The following is a 19412-nucleotide window of genomic DNA, read 5'->3' on the forward strand; positions in this document are numbered from 1 at the left end:
GTTGACAATTACAATACCGATTGCTGCTTGGTCCCCACATGTCCTGACTTTGCCCCGCACCCGTTGAGGCTGTTGCCCTCTCTGTACTTGCCCAAGGCCATCTAACCTAAAAAACCGCCCAGCCCACGCCACACAACCCCTGCTACCCGTGTAGCCGCTTGTTGCGTGTAGTGGACTCCTGACCTATCCAGCGGAACCCGAAACCCCACCACCCTATGGCGCAAGTCGAGGAATCTGCAGCCCACACGGTCGCAGAACCGTCTCAGCCTCTGATTCAGACCCTCCACTCGGCTCTGTACCAAAGGTCCGCAGTCAGTCCTGTCGACGATGCTGCAGATGGTGAGCTCTGCTTTCATCCCGCTAGCGAGACTGGCAGTCTTCACCAAATCAGATAGCCGCCGGAAGCCAGAGAGGATTTCCTCCGATCCATAGCGACACACATCATTGGTGCCGACATGAGCGACCACCTGCAGATGGGTGCACCCTGTACCCTTCATGGCATCCGGAAGGACCCTTTCCACATCTGGAATGACTCCCCCCGGTATGCACACGGAGTGCACATTGGTTTTCTTCCCCTCTCTTGCTGCCATTTCCCTAAGGGGCCCCATTACGCGCCTGACGTTGGAGCTCCCAACTACCAGTAAGCCCACCCTCTGCGACTGCCCGGATCTTGCAGACTGAGGGGCAACCTCTGGAACAGGACAAGCAGCCATGTCAGGCCGAAGATCAGTATCAGCCTGACACAGAGCCTGAAACCGGTTCGTCAGACAAACTGGAGAGGCTTTCCGTTCAGCCCTCCGGAATGTCTTTCGCCCCCTGCCACACCTTGAAACGACCTCCCACTCTACCACAGGTGAGGGATCAGCCTCAATGCGGGCAGTATCCCGGGCAACCACAGTCGTAGTCCGATCAGGGGATGCGTGGGACGAGCTGGCCGTCCCCGACAAACCCCCATCCCGACCCCCACAGTGATGCCCATTGGCAACAGCCTCAAGCTGTGTGACCGAAGCCAACACTGCGTGAAGCTGGGAGCGAAGGGATGCCAACTCAGCCTGCATCCGAACACAGCAGTTGCAGTCCCTATCCATGCTAAAAACTGTTTTGCTAAGAACGTCTGAACTAATCTACAGAGAGCGTAAACAAATCGACAAAATTTAAACGGTTATTAAAATACAAGATTGCCTAGTAAATGCAGTAATGCTGCTACTTGCGCACTGCTGACACTGCTCGGCGGCGGAAGGAGACTAAGCGAAATTACACTATTCAGGTACTAAAACACGATGCTACACTCTCCAATACTATAATACGCCCGAAATTTATGAATTAAACAATGCAAGAACCAAAAACACGCAAAGAAATTAAGAATTAAACTATGTAACAAATGAGTGAGCTAGGAGTATACGACTTGCTGCTCAGCTGCTTATCCAACGGCGGCAGGGAGCACACTGACTGCGACCAACCGACACTGGCCGTTCAAAACAAAACAGTAGACAAACGACTACGCGAATTTACACTATTCAGGTACTAAAACGCGATGCTACAACTCTCAAATACTATAATACGCTCGAAATTTATGAATTAAACAATGCAAGTACCAAAAACACGCAAAGAAATTAAGAATTAAACTATGTAACAAATGAGTGAGCTAGGAGTATACGACTTGCTGCTGCAGCTGCTTATCCAACGGCGGCAGGGAGCACACTGACTGGGACCAACCGACACTGGCCGTTCAAAACAAAACAGTAGACAAACGACTACGCGAATTTACACTATTCAGGTACTAAAACGCGATGCTACAACTCTCAAATACTATAATACGCTCGAAATTTATGAATTAAACAATGCAAGTACCAAAAACACGCAAAGAAATTAAGAATTAAACTATGTAACAAATGAGTGAGCTAGGAGTATACGACTTGCTGCTCAGCTGCTTATCCAACGGCGGCAGGGAGCACACTGTTTTCTAATTGTCAATGAAACAATGGATTTATTTGTTCCACAAGTTCAATTGGACATCAATAATAGGGGAACGTTTCAAAAAAGAAATCTACGTTTCTCGTAGGAAATTTTTATGGTCTCTTCAACAATGGATTTATTTGTTCCACAAGTTCAATTGGCCATGAATAATACGGGAACGTTTCAAAAAACTACATTTCTGGTAGGAGATTTTTATTGTCTATTCACCATGTTAGCCCAGCTGCCTAGTCAGCTTTGTCAGTTGGCTATACTTGAAAATATCAATTGACCGCATCTCACAGCCACTCCACAACACGTATCTCAATTTATGCGAATTTTCCTGTTTCATAAATTAAGAGGGCAAGACAAAAAAGAGTAGATAACTTATAGCTAGAATAGTTTTGTGGGTAAATATCACTGCAGGTAAAATAATTCCTATGCATAATGTGCCTCATCCACTCTCGTCTATGCACTTGGTTCATCTCTTAGCAGGATACCTAATTCCGTTGTGGCAGAAGATTTTTGGCATCGTACCTTAACATCGCTTCGACATCCCCGTCATCCACCGAGAAGAGGGATCCACGCAAATGCTCCTTAATCGAACAAAAGAAGTAAAAATCATTTGGAGTTAGCTCATGACTGTGTGCTCCAGCATCTGAAACATAGATTTTGAATGCTCTGGGTTTTTTCCCGTAACCGTGAGGGTGTTCATTATCTTGAAGCAAAATCACACCTGTTAAAGGTTTCCCTCTCGTCGTTATTTCGATTTAAGCTTGCAGATTTCGCAGCAGCTGACACTACTTGTCAGTATTTACTGTTTGGCACTGAACAATATAATGAGTCAATAGTGGACCTTTCTTATCCCAAAATACAATCATCATCAAATTTACTATAAAAGCCCAGATGCGAAATTGTTTGATTTAGGCCATGCTCCACCGGTTACTCTCAGGCTCTTGGTAATGGATCCACATCTTCCCAATTGTTAGTACGCGAGTACGTAAGTCTTCTCTTTCCTCTTAAAAATGCTTTAAATACGATCTCGGCTATTCTAAAAATCCCGGTTTGTACTCACTTGTCAGTCGATGTGGAACTCAGGGAAATTTTTTTTTCGGTTGTTTAGTGAATCAACGAGGATTCTTAATACTAAATCGTGACTAATGTTCAACGCGGCATAGTATCATTATATTGCACGACAATCATCGTGGATGTCTAAGGAGATTCAAACCATGTTCTCCAGGAATGCATGGCGACGGTGTAACGTCGTACCTGATGTTTTTGTGATTGGCTAGTACCTCTGTAATGCTTTCTCGAGCGATTCTCTCCTTCGTGTTGAACAATGCCATACGCTGCTGTAAAGGTGCTCTACTTTACACGTTGTTTACTTTAGACAGTTTATAAACACATAGATCAGGGCAAAACTACTTTAATTCCGCCAGAACAGCCACTGCAACAACGTTCTGCTCTAAGGGGATACGGAATCGGATTTTGGGTTAAAAAATCGAATTTTTTTTTAATTGGCGTATTATATTCTGCCATGTTTCCTCTTTAAAATGACGTATCATACATAGCTCTACTACAATTATAACTATTTTATTTTTATATATTTGTGAGATCGGGTATTGCGCTTTAGTTATACACGTCTCTCGTGGCTGACCATGAACTTTTTGGCAGTACCTTTAAAGTGACATGAATTCAAATATCCCGGTTTCCAGCGACTATTTATACACTAGTTGCCCGAAAATGTTTCTCTCTGGTTTCCTCAAGTTACTCTTTGACTTTGTGGCGGGACTGTTTTGTAAACAGTGTGATATAAGAAAGTAGTTGTTGTTGAGTTATTTCGTATTTAGTGCTTCATTTTTCGCAGTGAAAATGCCTAGAGCTAAAGCAAAAGTATTTAAAAAGCGTGTGAACTGGCAAAAGAAAAGAAATAATGATTCATTAGCAAAGCAAAGCAGTTCATCATCATCACTGTTGGAAAATGTGAATCCACTTATTACTGATTTGCCGAACGAACTTACACCAAATGAAAACAGTGCTTCTCATAAAAAACTAAGAGATTTGGAAGAGAAATATAATTTACTTGATAGAGGGAATGAAGTTTTTGAACTCATTGATACGAATTTATTGTGTGAAGCTCTTGAAAACAGTTTGTGCTGCAAAAAATGTCATGGAAACGTTTCTCTGAAAGTAGAATCCCATGTTGGCCTGGCTGCCCAGTTTAATTTAATATGCAGTGTTTGTAAATACAGCTGTAAGTTTCCAAGTTCGGTTTCAGTAACTGTAAATAATGGATACAAGAAAACTGAAGTTTATAGTGTAAATATTAGGTTAGTTTATGGATTGCGAGCAATTGGTAAGGGCAAAGCAGCTGGTGATATGCTATGTGGTGTTCTAAATCTTCCAAGTGCACCTTCAAAGTTTGAAGCTTACAATTATGTACTAGGATCTGCAGTTGAAGATGTAGCACAGAAGTCAATGCAGGTTGCTGTGGAAGAAGCAGTGGAAGAAAATGACGGCAGTCGTGACCTCACAGTGGCGTTTGATGGCACGTGGCAGGAAAGGGGCCACACCTCCAACAATGGTGTTGTAACAGCAACTAGTGTTGATACTGGCAAGGTTATTGATGTTGCAATAATGTCTAAATACTGTAGGTGCACAGGCAGGCTGAAAAATGAACACAGTGATGACTGTATTGCTAATTATTATGGTAGTAGTGGTGGCATGGAGGTTGCTGGGGTGAAGAAAATTTTTCATCGCTCTTCACAGTGGTATAATGTTCGCTATGTCAAATATCTGGGAGATGGTGACTCTAAAGCATTCAAAGAAGTTTTGGAAAGCAAACCATATGGGAACAGTGTAAATATAAGCAAACTTGAATGTATAGGACATGTGCAGAAGAGAATGGGTGCCAGGCTGAGAAGGTTAAAATCAGTTATGAAAGGGAAAAAACTAGATGGTGGGAAAACCTTGGATGGCAGAGGAAGATTGACTGATTCCATAATAGACCACATTCAGAACTGCTATGGCCTTGCAATCAGGCAAAATACAGGCAATCTTGAAGAAATGAGGAGAGCTATATGGGCTTTATATTTCCACACCGCATCCACGGATGAGCATCCACAACATGGTTTGTGCCCCAAAGGTGAAAACAGCTGGTGTAAATACAATAGGGGACTAACAACAGGAGAGAAATACATTCACCACCACAGTCTACCATCAGCCATCATGGCAGAAATAAAGCCCATTTTCAGAGATCTGGCTGACAGAAGTCTTCTGATGAAATGTCTTCACGGAAAAACGCAGAACCCCAACGAGTGCTTGAATAGTGTGATATGGCATCGTCTCCCAAAAACAGTGTTTGTCGGAATTAATACTCTACATTTTGGTGTGTATGATGCTGTGGCAACCTTCAATCTTGGAAATATAACTAAATGCCAGGTCCTTCAAAAGTTGGGTATGTGTGTTGGTTCCCGTACGGTACGTGCTATGTTCTTTTTAGATCAGCACAGACTAAGGCATGCTGATAATATAATCAAGACATTAGTGAAAAAAGCAAGACAGGTGCAGAGGGGTGCCAAAAGAAGACTTGAAGATGATTATGAAGACTGTGAAGGGGGTATTAGCTACGGATCAGGAATGTTTTAATCTTCTTTCTCCGTTTCCCGTAAGTTTACTTTGTACTTCATCTAGGAACATTATCTCAGGTACTGGCCAACCTAGAAGTCTGCAATTTTTATGACGTAGTGACATAGGTCCCTATTACATACTGAAACAACAATTTTTTAATTACTTGATTTACAAAAGACTTAGGGGTGATAGTCTTATAAAAAGCGATGGAAAAAATTTACTTAAAAATAAATGTACAATATCTCTGTAAGAAAATACTTTGACAATAAACTGTTGTTTCAGTATTGTTGTAACATATGAATGCACATACAGTAAAATTTTTACCTCTCTGTCTCCAGTAGTTTGTGAGAAAATGTTCCCTATAGTAGGCATATATTAACATTGCGGGGATAGGTGATTCCGTATCCCCATAGCAGAAAGCAGTGACAAAAAACGATGAGGACTGCGTCATGGTCAGTGTTTCATGGACGGTAGCTGAAGTTCCCATGACGTTATATCTAAAATTATTTAACCGTAAGTTGTCAGGAACTGTCATGTATATTTTCATTTTCAAAATGAAGAGTGCAATTTAATTTTCATCTTGAAAGGTTTCAGAAGTAAGTATCTGGAAGAGGTGTATTGACAACGCGACTCATAATTACTTATGTTCAAAAAATAGCAGTAATGTATACAAGTAAGGTTGATTCGATCTATGTAGTACATGAAGTTTCTCCTAGTTACGCGAATGTCAATGAACATTAATAAGAACACACTTGTCTTTGTGATCCCTACAGAATCAACACACTGGTGGTAGCATATCCATTCGCCATTTCATCTAGGTTGTGAAACTTAGTAAGTAGGATTTCTCGGGATAGTCGGTGTCCACTTTTAGGTTTCTGCACGTTGCAGTTTTTCAGTCATTCATTGAACAAAACTGTAAGCTTTCGTCCTACCCTTATTTGTACACATTTACTATACTCTGTTAGTTCTATTGGCATGAGTCCCACAAACTTGGCAGTCAGATGATCAAGACGAACGGGTTCCACTTTAAGCCGCACTTGGACATGGTGAGACTTCCCCAAAAGTAATTGAAGACAGGTATGGTTCAACTGAAGTCTTTGCTTAGCTCTCAGCTAGTTGTCCCATTTGAAGACTGAGTAAAAACAATCACCTGAGGCGCTTACAGACATTCCCACCACAAAAACTGAGGATCTTCCGTTGGACTGCAGCCTTCTTCACATCTGAGGAACGCGAAGAGTCACTTGAAGGAATTCCAAACAATATGCACCACAAAATCTGGCAATCATGATTGTACCAAATCTTAATCCCGTGGACACATGTGCCGCACCACGAAATGGCATGACGATAACTAAATGGCTAATGAATGTAACTGTTCCATCTACATACTCAGTGGTACGAATTATGTAGTATGTTGGCTTTACCTGATTAATAAACTTTTGTCGGCCCGTGACTGAATCCAAAAGACAATAAATATTTCCTGGTTAGCAGTAGAGTATTACTACGAAAATGTCCCAACTCGTGACTAATGCAACGTTTTCCAAGCTACTCACTAGGTGCCACAAGATCCCATATTTTGGGACCATGGTTGAAGACTGCTAGATACGTTATCTATCGTTCATTAGGTGAGATTGAAAAGTTAGGCCACTTGTTACTAAGATGATACAACAGGAAATTCAGTTCCTTGAAGTACATATTGGTGGTTAACGAACAAAATAGCCGAGCACGAGCAACACACTAGTAAGAGCAGTCAGTAGGAGCTCACTGAGACAACAGCGAGATCAAGGAATATCACTCCATCAATGAGAAATCAGAGACCACCGAGGACTATGAGATATCTTTGTCTTCAGATGGGTCAATGAGGCATCATGCTACGAGACTTGCTAGAATTTCTTGGAAAGCGTTCTGCGTTGACTTCTGGAAGTATATCAGCAAGTTGTCGGTTCAGTTTTGTGACTTTTAATACGATCCATATGTTCTTTCCGTTATCTGTTATCAACAACTTTATGATATCCTCATTAAGCGTTCTTTCTTATGGTTCGATGCTTGAACCTTAAAGCATACAATCTTGCTACATTCGTCTGACCTCAGTCACAAACTATAAAAATGACACTATCTCTACGACCTAGACACTGCAAGACAAAAGAAGGTTTGCAGGCAGACAAGTACACCACATCGGTTGCAGGCAGTGCCCTAGCTGCAATGTAATTAGGTTGACAGTCAAGCGGCCGAAGAAGGGAAGAGGTAGGTTGCAGAGGGCGACACGCAAAGCCAGATTACATGAAGGTGCTGACTTCCAGCTATCAGTCAGCAGCCACAGACACGAAAGGAGACCAACACGTCGTGCCGACATATCATTAGCATCCCTCTCATGCAAACAACATTGATTCAATCTGAGATGAAGTGGTTCATACCTTACCCTATTTGCACAATTACTAAGTCATATCTGTGCTCAGCCAGGTCATCCCAGAGGTAATATATCTATTGTTGATTTGCGATTGGTAGCGATGATTAATGTACATTTTCCACGCTTTATTACTGAGTTGGATTCTATTACATTGCCGGCTGGAGTGGTCGAGCGGTTATAGGCGCTTCAGCCTGGAATCGCGCGACCGCTACGGTCGCAGGTTCGAATCCTGACATGGGCATGGATATGTGTGATGTCGTTAGGATAGTTAGTTTTAAGTAGTTCTAAGTTCTGGGGGACTGATGACCTCCAATGTTAAGTCCCATAGTGCTCAGAGCCATTTGAACCATTTTTATGACATTTTTGGCGCCCAACGTGGAACTACCTCAAAGTATTTTACTTTCTAAACTTTCATTACAAGTAATATGAAAGTATTTTGTAAACATTCCGCTTTGTAGACTGACTCCAATCTTCCGGTATCATACAAAAGAAGCAAAGCCGTGCCCACTGTTTTACAAATGATTTTCCCTACTCGGTTATACTATTTCATGTTCCCAACAGTTTATATTGCCATGTATTTGCATGAGTTAACTAATTCCCGCAGTAACTCGCTGAGATTATTGTAATGGGGTGCAACTGTTCAGCATTTTGTGGAGTGCCCAGTTTCCCATTTATGAACACTGAAACACTGTTGCCAATCTTTGTACTAGTCATCAAGACCTTCCACAGTTTTAACCAGTTTCTCGCTGGTGATACTTTACTTTTGATAATTGCATAATATGCTAATTGTGGTGTAACTGCCAGACACCAAACTTGCTAGGTGGTAGCCTTTAAATCGACTGCGGTCCGTTAGTATACGTCGGACCCACGTGTCGCCACTATCAGTGGTTGCAGACCGAGCGACGCCACACGACAGGTCTAGTCTGAACCATTTTGCAATTGCACATAACGTTTCTGATGCTCGTATAAGGGAACATATTTTGAAACTAGTCAATCCCTCCCTTCAACAAGTGATCAAGATATTGAATCGGCAGGACACACTTGACTTTGCTCAGGAATCATTCAAAACTTCACCAGCCGTGTGTCGAGTTAACCGGCCCGCCGGGCGAGCTGCACGGAGCAGTAAACAGCCCTCGCGACGGCCGCGCCGCTGCCGCCAGGCTCTCAGCTATGTGTGCCGCGGAGGGAAGCAAATGCAGTGCTCAAATCATTTGCCCGTCACGCCAGGCTATTTGCTTTTACTGTAATAAAACAGGACATGTTCAGTGTGTTTGCCAGAAACAGCTCAGATCGGAAACTGAAAACTATTCCCGGCCCATCGCTTCGTGTCGGAATCGGAATCGAACCAAGGATACTCAGGCTCGCGAAACTTCGCCCATGGAAATTCGTCATTCATTCCACTCCGCCCAGTGCCACTGTCTCTAACAGTGACTGTGTTCGTCCCACAAACAGTGTGCGTCGACATCGCCGGAACTCCCGTCAAGTTGCAAGTGATTTTGTACCAATGTCAGTTCACATTGCACGAGACAGTCGCTCTTGTCGTCAGCAGGACAATGAAATTTTTGTTGACTTGGACATTAACGGTAAAGTGATACCATTCCAGCTCGATACCGGAGATGCAGTTTCACTGATCAATCAAGACACAAACAGCTGGACACACCTCCGTTGCGTGCCGCAAATGTTAAGTAGCTATTGCGGTCAAGATATCCCTGTGTTAGGACAGAGCAGCCTTCTTGCAGCATACAAAGGATAAACAAAACTTGTGTCATTTTATGTCCTTCGTTCTTCTTCTGCAGTGAACTTCTTTGGTTTCGATTCATTTCAGTTGTTTAACTTGTCTATAGTGAATCAGGTTCTATCAATGAACCAGACTGTGCCTTGCGACAATGTTTCTCGTCTACGTGAATAATTTGCAGACATTTTTGCACTGGGCCTCGGTTGCGCCAAGAACTATAAAGCACATTTGGAACTGAAAGTAAACGCGCAACCGAAATTTTTCAGAGCGCGCAATGTTTCCCACACATTGCGTGATCGGGTCACAAAAACATTACACGATTTGGAATCACAAGGTGTAATTGAACGTGTACAGGCCTCCCTCTGGGCATCACCCTTCGTAATTTTGCCAAAACCTTCAGGAAAATTGAGACTTTGTGTGGACTTCAAGGCAACAGTGATTTCACAACTTGTGATTGCAACTTTTCCTTTAGCCCACCCGGTAGATCTTTTTGACAAACTGTGTCTGGGCAAATATTTTTCGAAGTTGGACATAGCAGATGCGTACTTGCAAATACCGGTGGACGAAGACTCCCAGCCCGTTTCAGTGAATAACACACATCTTGGTTTGTATCAATTCAAACGACTGCCATTCAGGTGTGCATCCGCCCTGCATTGTTTCAGCAATATCGACAAACTGTTTGTGCGTCGGTCCCTACTGCAGCAAACATTTAGCCAATCTCAGAACTTTATTTCAGGTCTTGCGACATAATGGTCTTCGCTTACGGAAGGACAAATGTGTGTTTTTTGCTCGTGATTTGCGATACCTGGGCCATGTACTCAGTGCCCAAGGCATACATCCCAGTCCCACGTACCCCTGTGCCATACAAGACTTGCCTTCACCGCAGAATTTGAAGCAGCTACAGAGTGTGCTGGGAAAAATCAACTGTTATCACAGATATGTGCTGCATGCCTCTCCCATTTCAGCTCCGCTTCATAGCTTACGGTGTAAAGGTGTTCTGTTCGTCTGGACGCCTTTCGCCGGTTGAAATCGGCGTTGCTTTCCAATACTTGCCTTACGCCATTCGATCCCCAGAAGCCCCTTTTGTTGATGGTGGATGCATCGGATTTCAGGATCGGTGCTGTGCTTGCGCACAAAGATGGCTCGCACGATCGCCCTATTGCCTTTGCGTCCAAATTGCTCTCGTCTGCGCAAAGAAACTATTCACAGATCGAGAAATAAGCATTGGCTCTCGCATTTGGTATTACAAAGTTTCATGACTTCTTGTACGGTCGTCACTTTACCATAATCAGAGACCACAAACCTTTGACATCGATTTTTCATCCGAACAAGCCTGTACCTCCACGTACAGTGCAGAAATTCAATCAATGGTCTATTTTCCTCTCGCAGTACCCCTACGATATGTTGTATCGGTCCACTGCTAAGCACGGAAACGCCGATGCGTTGTCCCGTTTGCCTGTTGCTGAGAGTAGTGTATTCGATTCCTCTGAATTTGCTTGCATGTTCATTGATTCGGAAACCAATGACGTGGTCGAATCGTTTCCGATTGATTTTCGTCATGTAGCTACAGTCACAACTGCCGACCCTGTTCTTGCTACCGTTCTGCGTTTTGTTGCTACGCAATGGCCCTTGTCAGAGTCACGGATCGGGGACCCGTTGGTTCGCCGATTTTTTGCTCACAAGGAGAGACTTTTTGTTCGACGTGGTGTTTTGCCGTTGCGTTCTGATAATGATCAGTCCATGGTCGTGGTCCCACGTTCGTTACAGTCCCCTCTCTTAAAGCTTCTCCACCAAGGACTTTGGGGTATAGTAAGAACGAAACAACTTGCTCGTCTGCACTGTACTTGGTTCGGAATCGATGCCGCTATTACGAACATGTGTTCTTCTTGCATGGTGTGTACCGAACAACAGGCAGCACCACCACGGAAATTCTTTTTATGGCCAAAAGCCTCTTTCCCTTGGCAACGCTTACACATCTATCTTGCTGGTCCATTCTGGAATGCTCGATGGTTAGTTGTGATAGAATCATTCAGTAATTTTCCTTTTGTTGTCCGGATGTCTTCCACATTATTTGCCACCATCCAAGCGTTATCTGCTATCTTTTGCATTGAAGGTCTTTCACAGACAATTGTTTCCGACAATGGCCCACAATTCATGTCCGCAGAATTTCAGTCATTCCGTGAGGCCAATGGTATTCAACATCTGACGTCCGCGCCGTTTCCGCCACAGTCAAACGGTGCCACTGAACGATTGGTCAGGACTTTTAAATCACAGATATTGAAGTTGAAAGAGTCACATTCTCGGGAGGACGCGTTATTGTTATTTTTGTCCTCGTATCGCTCTCAGCCCCGAGATGGTCGCTCGCCGGCTGAGTTGCTCCATGGTCGCCATCATTGAACCTTGATGTCTTTGCTACATCCGCCGCATCAGGTTCATGTGCAGCGGCAAACACCTGCTTTTGCCCCAGGCGACATTGTCTACTACTGCCACTATCGAGGTTCACGGCGTTGGCTCGAAGGGCGCATTCTTTGCTGCCTCGGACGCGCTATGTATCTGGTTTTGGGGGCCTCTGGTGAGGTGCGCCTCATCTCAATCAGCTGCGCCTCTGTCGTCGCACGGGATCTGCCGCTCCCCGTCTGCTTTCAGCGACGGTGCCGTCCGATCAGCTCTCCGGGGACCTATCTACTGGCTCGCCTCAGCCCCAGTTGTTACCGACGTTGCCTTCCATTTTGCCCCAAGGCAACGCACCGCCGCCGCCGTCTGTGCTACCGCCGGCGACGCCCGCAGTGGACGCGTCGCTGCAGCCGCCGGGCGCCCCCCTGGGTCACGCGCTGCCGATCGCTCCCCGGGACCAGTTGTCCTCCGACATAGAACTCTCGCTCCGGACCATATGTCGTCTGCGCCCGTCGGGTGTCCCGGCCCGATGGAGGTCGACCCTTCGGCCCCTCCTGTCTCTCTACGGGCGCATACACCGCATTTTTGGCGTGCACCCTGGACTAGGTTTTCAGGCGTACCCTAGCTCCCCGCGGTCCGAATGGCAGTGTGCGGGTGGCACAGCCTCTGCTGTTGTTAGGCTCCCCACCTCGTCGCATACGCCAACATGGGGTCCTCCCCACTGCGGCCGGAGGCCTTATACCACAACCGTACGCCGATTTGCGGGGGAGGAATGTGGTGTCATCGCCAGACACCACACTTGCTAGGTGGTACCCTTTATATCGGCCGCGGTCCGTTAGTATACGTCGGACCCGCGTGTCGCCACTATCACTGATTGCAGACGGAGCGCCGCCACACGGCAGGTCTAGTCTAGAGAGACTCCCTAGCACTCGCCCCAGTTGGACAGCCGACGGTTCACTGCCTACATACGCTCTCATTTGCCGAGACGACAGTTTAGCATAGCCTTCAGCTACGTCATTTGCTACGACCTAGGAAGGCGCCAAATTCAGTTACTATTCTGAACAGTTAATATTGTGAATCATGTACCGTCAAGAGCGACGTTTATCATTAATGGATTATAGATAAGTATCAAACTAATTACGTCCGCTTTCTGAATTCTAATTCCTTGTCATGTTCCAGACCTCACGTCAGTATAGTCCTTCCCTCCTCACGGCAGCCTGCGTGAGCTGAAACGCGTGCATATCGGCCTCCTCTCGTAACAAGGTGTTGGCTCTTCTGCCAACACAAGACAAACATTTTGCAGTCACCGTCAATATTTTCTGCCAGGTAATAAAAACACAGCATCAACAGCAAGGAATACAAAACTTTTTCCCTGGCGCATACCTAGAACTGCTTCTACATTTGTCGATGTTGCTCCGATCAGGGTAACATGCCGCACCCTCTCTACAAAGATAACATCAGTTTATTTAAAAATTTACTTTTCAAAAGGCGTACGCATCATGCCTTAAGATTCTGTTCTTTACAGCTTACTTCTGCTTTTGTTGCTGAGACTAATATTTTGGACTTGAGCTTGTCCTGAAAGTGGTTTGAAATAGCCGTATCACTAGATTATGAGTATAAAGCGTCTTTCTTTTGTTGAGGGACTTGTGAAACCCGTCAAGAGCTGTTGAAAATAAAGGTAGAAATAATTTTGGTTTATCTCTTGAGTTATAAACTTCTTTGTTCTCCCAGTAGAAGTAAACAATTAGCGTGCACCGAAACATTTTGAAATGTGTGACACAAGGAGCAGCAGTGTGGGAATTGTGGGACGCCTTTTCACACACTGTCTTACTCTAATTTCAGCTGTTACCGACTTTTACATTAATATAATGTTCAAGAAAATCGCACACGAAGCTACACGAATTTCAATTTACCTTGCGATTGCAAAGTTAATGTGTGTAATCACGACTAAACATATCCAGTATGTTGTATCAGCCTAGTAGCTTATTCCTCCGCACACCAGGCAGGCCGTGTGGGTAGCCGCCCCTGCAGGAAGCTCTCACAAACACCGAGATATTTATATGGCACGGGCTGTTTGCTACAAAGTCACACGTCGCCTTCACAGCTTCTCCCGACAGTGCCTGTCGCAGCAGAGAGCGCTGTGACAGAAAAGTACGCCAGATCACGTGTCCTCGCTGCGGCACTTGAATATCTACCCGCTCCCAACCACATAGGCCTTCGCCAGACTGTGCGAAGCCATTTAACCCCTACGCTTCAAGTCGGCAGTACAAGGCGTTACGTCCGGCAGTATAGACGGTCATACAGCCACATCACAGACAACGTCACAGGACAGATATTTCTGTATGTAGTGATGTGAATAATCATCCAAGCATATTACAGTGAATTTTCGTTTTTTTTTTCATTGAAGATTTGTTTATGTCTATGATCATTCATCAGTACGAGGATACTACACACTAAGATGAACTTAAATTTAAGTTTTTATTTTGTGTATACGGTATAACATATTAAGTATCAAAAGATAATCTTAGGTCATTGACTGGAAACAGAAATTTTTTTTAAAATGGTGTGTTGCTCATCTGTGTTACAAAACCGATTCCTACGTATCAGAGGGGGTTTGGAATCACACAGATGAAGAATATATTGTGATTTCTTATAATCGTGGACGATTTATTGGCAGACTGTTCATCACAATCTACATATAAATCGGAGTGTTCGATCAACGAAAGTGGAAGGTAAGGGTTTCTCATTACGTCGACGTCGATATAGTTAAAGACAGAGCATGAGCTTCTACAGGAAACTAAACTAACACATCTAAGCCAAGCATACTCCCATACCCTCTATGACCATTCGAAAGGGTAGGCGTGAAATTTCATTTCAAGTGGCCAAGATGGACACTACATGAGTGTATGACGTGTTACTTACGTAAGAAGTTGCTGAGTGTACTTTATTTCCTTACATTGGATTATTCAAAACTTTTATATTACTAGCGCTTTAGCATTTTGTGTTTTCTGTATTTTTTGCTCTGATGATGACTAATAAGAGTGGAAATCGGTGAAGTGCAATAACTTCACCGATGTGGTCAAAGATAAACAGTGAATAAAAATTTATCTTTGAAAACAAATCACCTGTTTCAAAGAAAGGGGAGGGTTATGGGCAGTGTTTTTTTTTTCAGAAGCCGTATTAAACATAGTTTTCACTGAATAAAGAATACCATGCATGTCCGGAACAGGGCCGAGAAACTCCCTTCATTCCACATGCTAGTCCAGTACATGAACAGCTGTGCAACCTACCTAGCCGCGGTCTCTGGAAGCGAAAAGGTTAAATTTGCGAGACACGACAGTGTTGAAGTGATTGCATATGGTACCAAAATCTCACACGGTTCGGGGCTGGAGAAGGGTATTAAACGAGGCTCTACTTAAGGATCAGAACTACCAATCTTTCCAAGAGGTAAAGGGGAGCAGAGGTATAGCGTAATGGTAAGGGCAGACAGAGCATTAACTGTGCCAGAGAATAACGTGACCGTGTGCGTACTATTATTTGCTGAAAACTAATTTCGTTATCTTATGACATTGACTTAGATTTGCATCCACACTTTACAAAGTAGTGTGAAGTGCAGAGGGTACTTCTGACTGCATCCGTTATTAGAACTTTTTCGTGTTCCACTGACATGCGGAGAGCGGGAAGAACAACTGCTTAAACTCGCGCGTGTGCGATGTCATTAGTCTAACTTCGTCTTTGCTGTCGCTACGGCAGCGATAGATAGGAGACTGCAGTTTATTCCCAGTTTCCTCAATTAAAGGTCTGGAAACCCACTAAGTAAAATGGCTCTGAGCACTATGGGACTTAACTTCTATGGTCATCAGTCCCCTAGAACTTAGAAGTACTTAAACCTAACTAACCTAAGGACATCACACAACACCCAGCCATCACGAGGTAGAGAAAATCCCTGACCCCGCCGGGAATCGAACCCGGGAACCCGGGCGTGGGAAGCGAGAACGCTACCGCACGACCACGAGATGCGGGCCCACTAAGTAAGCTTTCACGGTAGAGCTCACCTCTGTCTTCAAGCAGCACTGGCTTCATCACGGCCATGATGATCTCTCTCATGGGTCAAACAAAGCTGTGACCATTCTTGCGGCCCTTCTACACTACAGACCATTAAAATTGCTACACAACGAAGATGACGTGCTAAGGACGCAAAATTTAACCGACGGGAAGAAGATGCTGTGATACGCAAATGATTAGGTTTTCAGAGCATTCACTCGAGGTTGGCGCCGGTGGCGACGCCTAAAACGTGATGACATGAGGAAAGTTTCCAACCGATTTCTCATACACAAACAACAGTTGGCCATCGTTGCCTGGTGAAACGTTGTTGCGATGCCTCGTGTGAGGAGGAGAAATGGGTACCATAACATGTCCGACTTTGATAAAGGTCGGATTGTAGCCTATCGCGATTGCGGTTTATCGTATCGCGGCATTGCTGCTCGCGTTGGTCTAGATCCAATGACTGTTAGCAGAATATGGGATCGATGAGTTCAGGAGGGTAATACGGATCCCAACGGCCTCGTACCAGTAGCAGTCGAGATGACAGGCATCTTATACGCATGGCTGTAACGGATCGTGCAGCCACGTCTCGGTTCCTGAGTCAACAGATGGGGACGTTTGCAAAACAACAATCATCTACACGAATAGTTCGACGACTTTTGCAGCAGCATGGACTATCAGCTCGGGGGCCATGGCTGCGGTTACCCTTGACACTGCATCACAGACAGGAGCGCCTGCGATGGTGTACTCAACGACGAACCTGGGTGCACTAGTGGCAGAACGTCATTTTTTCGGATGAATCCAGATCCTGTTTACAGCATCATGATGGCTGCATCCGTGTTTGGCGACATCGCTGTGAACGCACATTGGAAGCGTGTATTCGTCATCGCCATACTGGCATATCACCCGGTGTGATGGTATGGGGTGCCATTGGTTACACGTCTCCATCACCTCTTATTCGCTTTGACGGCACTTTGAACAGTGGACGTTACATTTCAGATGTGTTACGACCCGTGGCTCTACTCTTCATTTGATCCCCGCGAAACCCTACATTTCAGCAGGATAATGCACGACCGCACGTTGCAGGTCCTGTACGGGCCTTTCTGGATACAGAAAATGTTCGACTGCTGCCCTGGCCTGCACATTCTACAGATCTCTCACCAATTGAAAACGTCTGGTCAATGGTGGCCCAGCAACTGGCTCGTCACAATACGCCAGTCACTACTCTTAATGCACTGTGGTATCGTGTCGAAGATGCATGGGCAGCTGTACCTGTGCACGCCATCCAAGCTATTTTTGACTCAATGCCCAGGCGTATCAAGGCCGTTATTACGGCCAGAGGTGGTTGTTCAGGGTACTGATTTCTCAGGGTCTATGCACCCAAATTGCGTGAAAATGTAATCTCATGTCAGTTCTAGTACAATATATTTGTCCAATGAATACGCGTTTATCATCTCCATTTTTTCTTGGTGTAGCAATTTTAATGGCCAGTACTGTACATCTACATTTATATGAATACTGAGCAAGTCACCCTTAGGTTCACTGAAGCACTTCCACGCTGTTTCTCTACCGTTCCACTCTCGAACAGTTCGCCGTGAGAATGAACACACACATCTCTCAATGCGGGCTCTGATTTCTCTTTCGATGATCATTTGTCCCTAAGCAGGATAACCTTAGCAAAATGGTTTAGTATTCGGATGAGAAATTTGGAAATTGAAATTTCATTAAAAAAATTTCGCCCGTATCGAAGAACGCCTCCGGTTTAATAATTGTCACCCCAACTCGCGCAACATATCCGTGAAACTCTCTCCCCTATCTCGCGGTTGTACAAAACTACCAGCCGTTCTTCGAACTTTTTCGATGACCTCCATAGCAAAATTTTACATTTCTGAACATTTAAAATAAGTTAGATTTCGTTCTACTCTGAAGTATTGCAGATACCTGACCATATTCCGATAGCACTTCTTATTTGTGCAGCTTTTTTCACACGATAAGGGAAGTGCTGCACCTTGCGCTACTCATCTTGTGTATGTGAATATACAGTAGTTGTAGAACCGGCATCATTTCATAGGGAAATTTTAAACAATTTTACTATTGCTTTATCATATGCATTGACGGAAGGAAGAATCATAACACCAAAACGGAATTGTGTGACGTAAACGGGAGTTGGTAGGGGTGTTTCTACATATAAAAGATGATGTGTATGAAAATTTCGAGCTAGTCACATACGAGTTACGCCATTAATGTCATTATGAGAATAAAAGTCGGTTTTGGCTTAAATACGTATTGTAATAATCGTCAGCATAAGCTACCTTTGAGATCTTACATGCTGAGCTATGTTACTCAAGAACGCCTTTAAGGCGACACCTCACAGAGTTTGAGCGATGTCGTGTAATACGGCTACGAGGTGATGAATGTTCCTTCAGCTGTACTGCAGAAAGACTTTGCAGCACTGTAGCCTCTGTTCATGACTGCTGGCAGCGGTGGCCACGAGAATGTACGGTCGTAAGAAGAACGGGCTCCGAACGGCACGTGGCACTACCGAGAGAGAAGGCCATCGTGTTTGGCTAATGGCTCTGGAGCATAGCCCTGCATCTGCAGCAGCAATCTAAGCAGCAGCTGCTACCATAGTCACACAATGAACTGTAAGAAATCGGCTGCTTCAAGGATAGCTGCGAGCCAGACACCCTGTAGCGTGCATTCCACTAACCCCAAACTATCACCGCTTTCGACTTCAGTAGTGTCAAGCGAGAGCTCATTGGAGGGATGGTGGAGGAGGTCTTTTGGTTGTTCTGATTAAATGTTGTACTGCCTCGGCGCCAGTTACGGCCATGTTTTGGTTAGAAGGAGGCCAATTGAGGGCCTGCCACCAACCCGTCTGAATGCTGGATATACTGGACATACATTTGGAGTTATGGTGTGGGTGGCATTTCGTATGACAGTTTCATATTGCGCGCCATGACTAAACATTTGTACGTCAGTCTGATGATTCGACCTGTTGTGCTGCCATTCAACAGGATAACGCTTACCCACACACAGCTGTTTTAACCCAACATGCTCTATAGAGCGCCGACGCGTAGCCCTGGGCTCCTCAAGCACCAGAAATGCCCCCAATCGACCACATATGCGACATCATCCAACGAAGACTCCAGCGTCAGCCACAGGCAGCATTCACCGTCCCAATCTTGACCGACCAAGTGCTGCAGGCACGGAACTCCATTCCACAAATTGACAGCCGGCACCAACACAACA

This window comes from Schistocerca piceifrons, chromosome 6 (assembly GCF_021461385.2).
Source record: "Schistocerca piceifrons isolate TAMUIC-IGC-003096 chromosome 6, iqSchPice1.1, whole genome shotgun sequence".
Taxonomy (NCBI): domain Eukaryota; kingdom Metazoa; phylum Arthropoda; class Insecta; order Orthoptera; family Acrididae; genus Schistocerca; species Schistocerca piceifrons.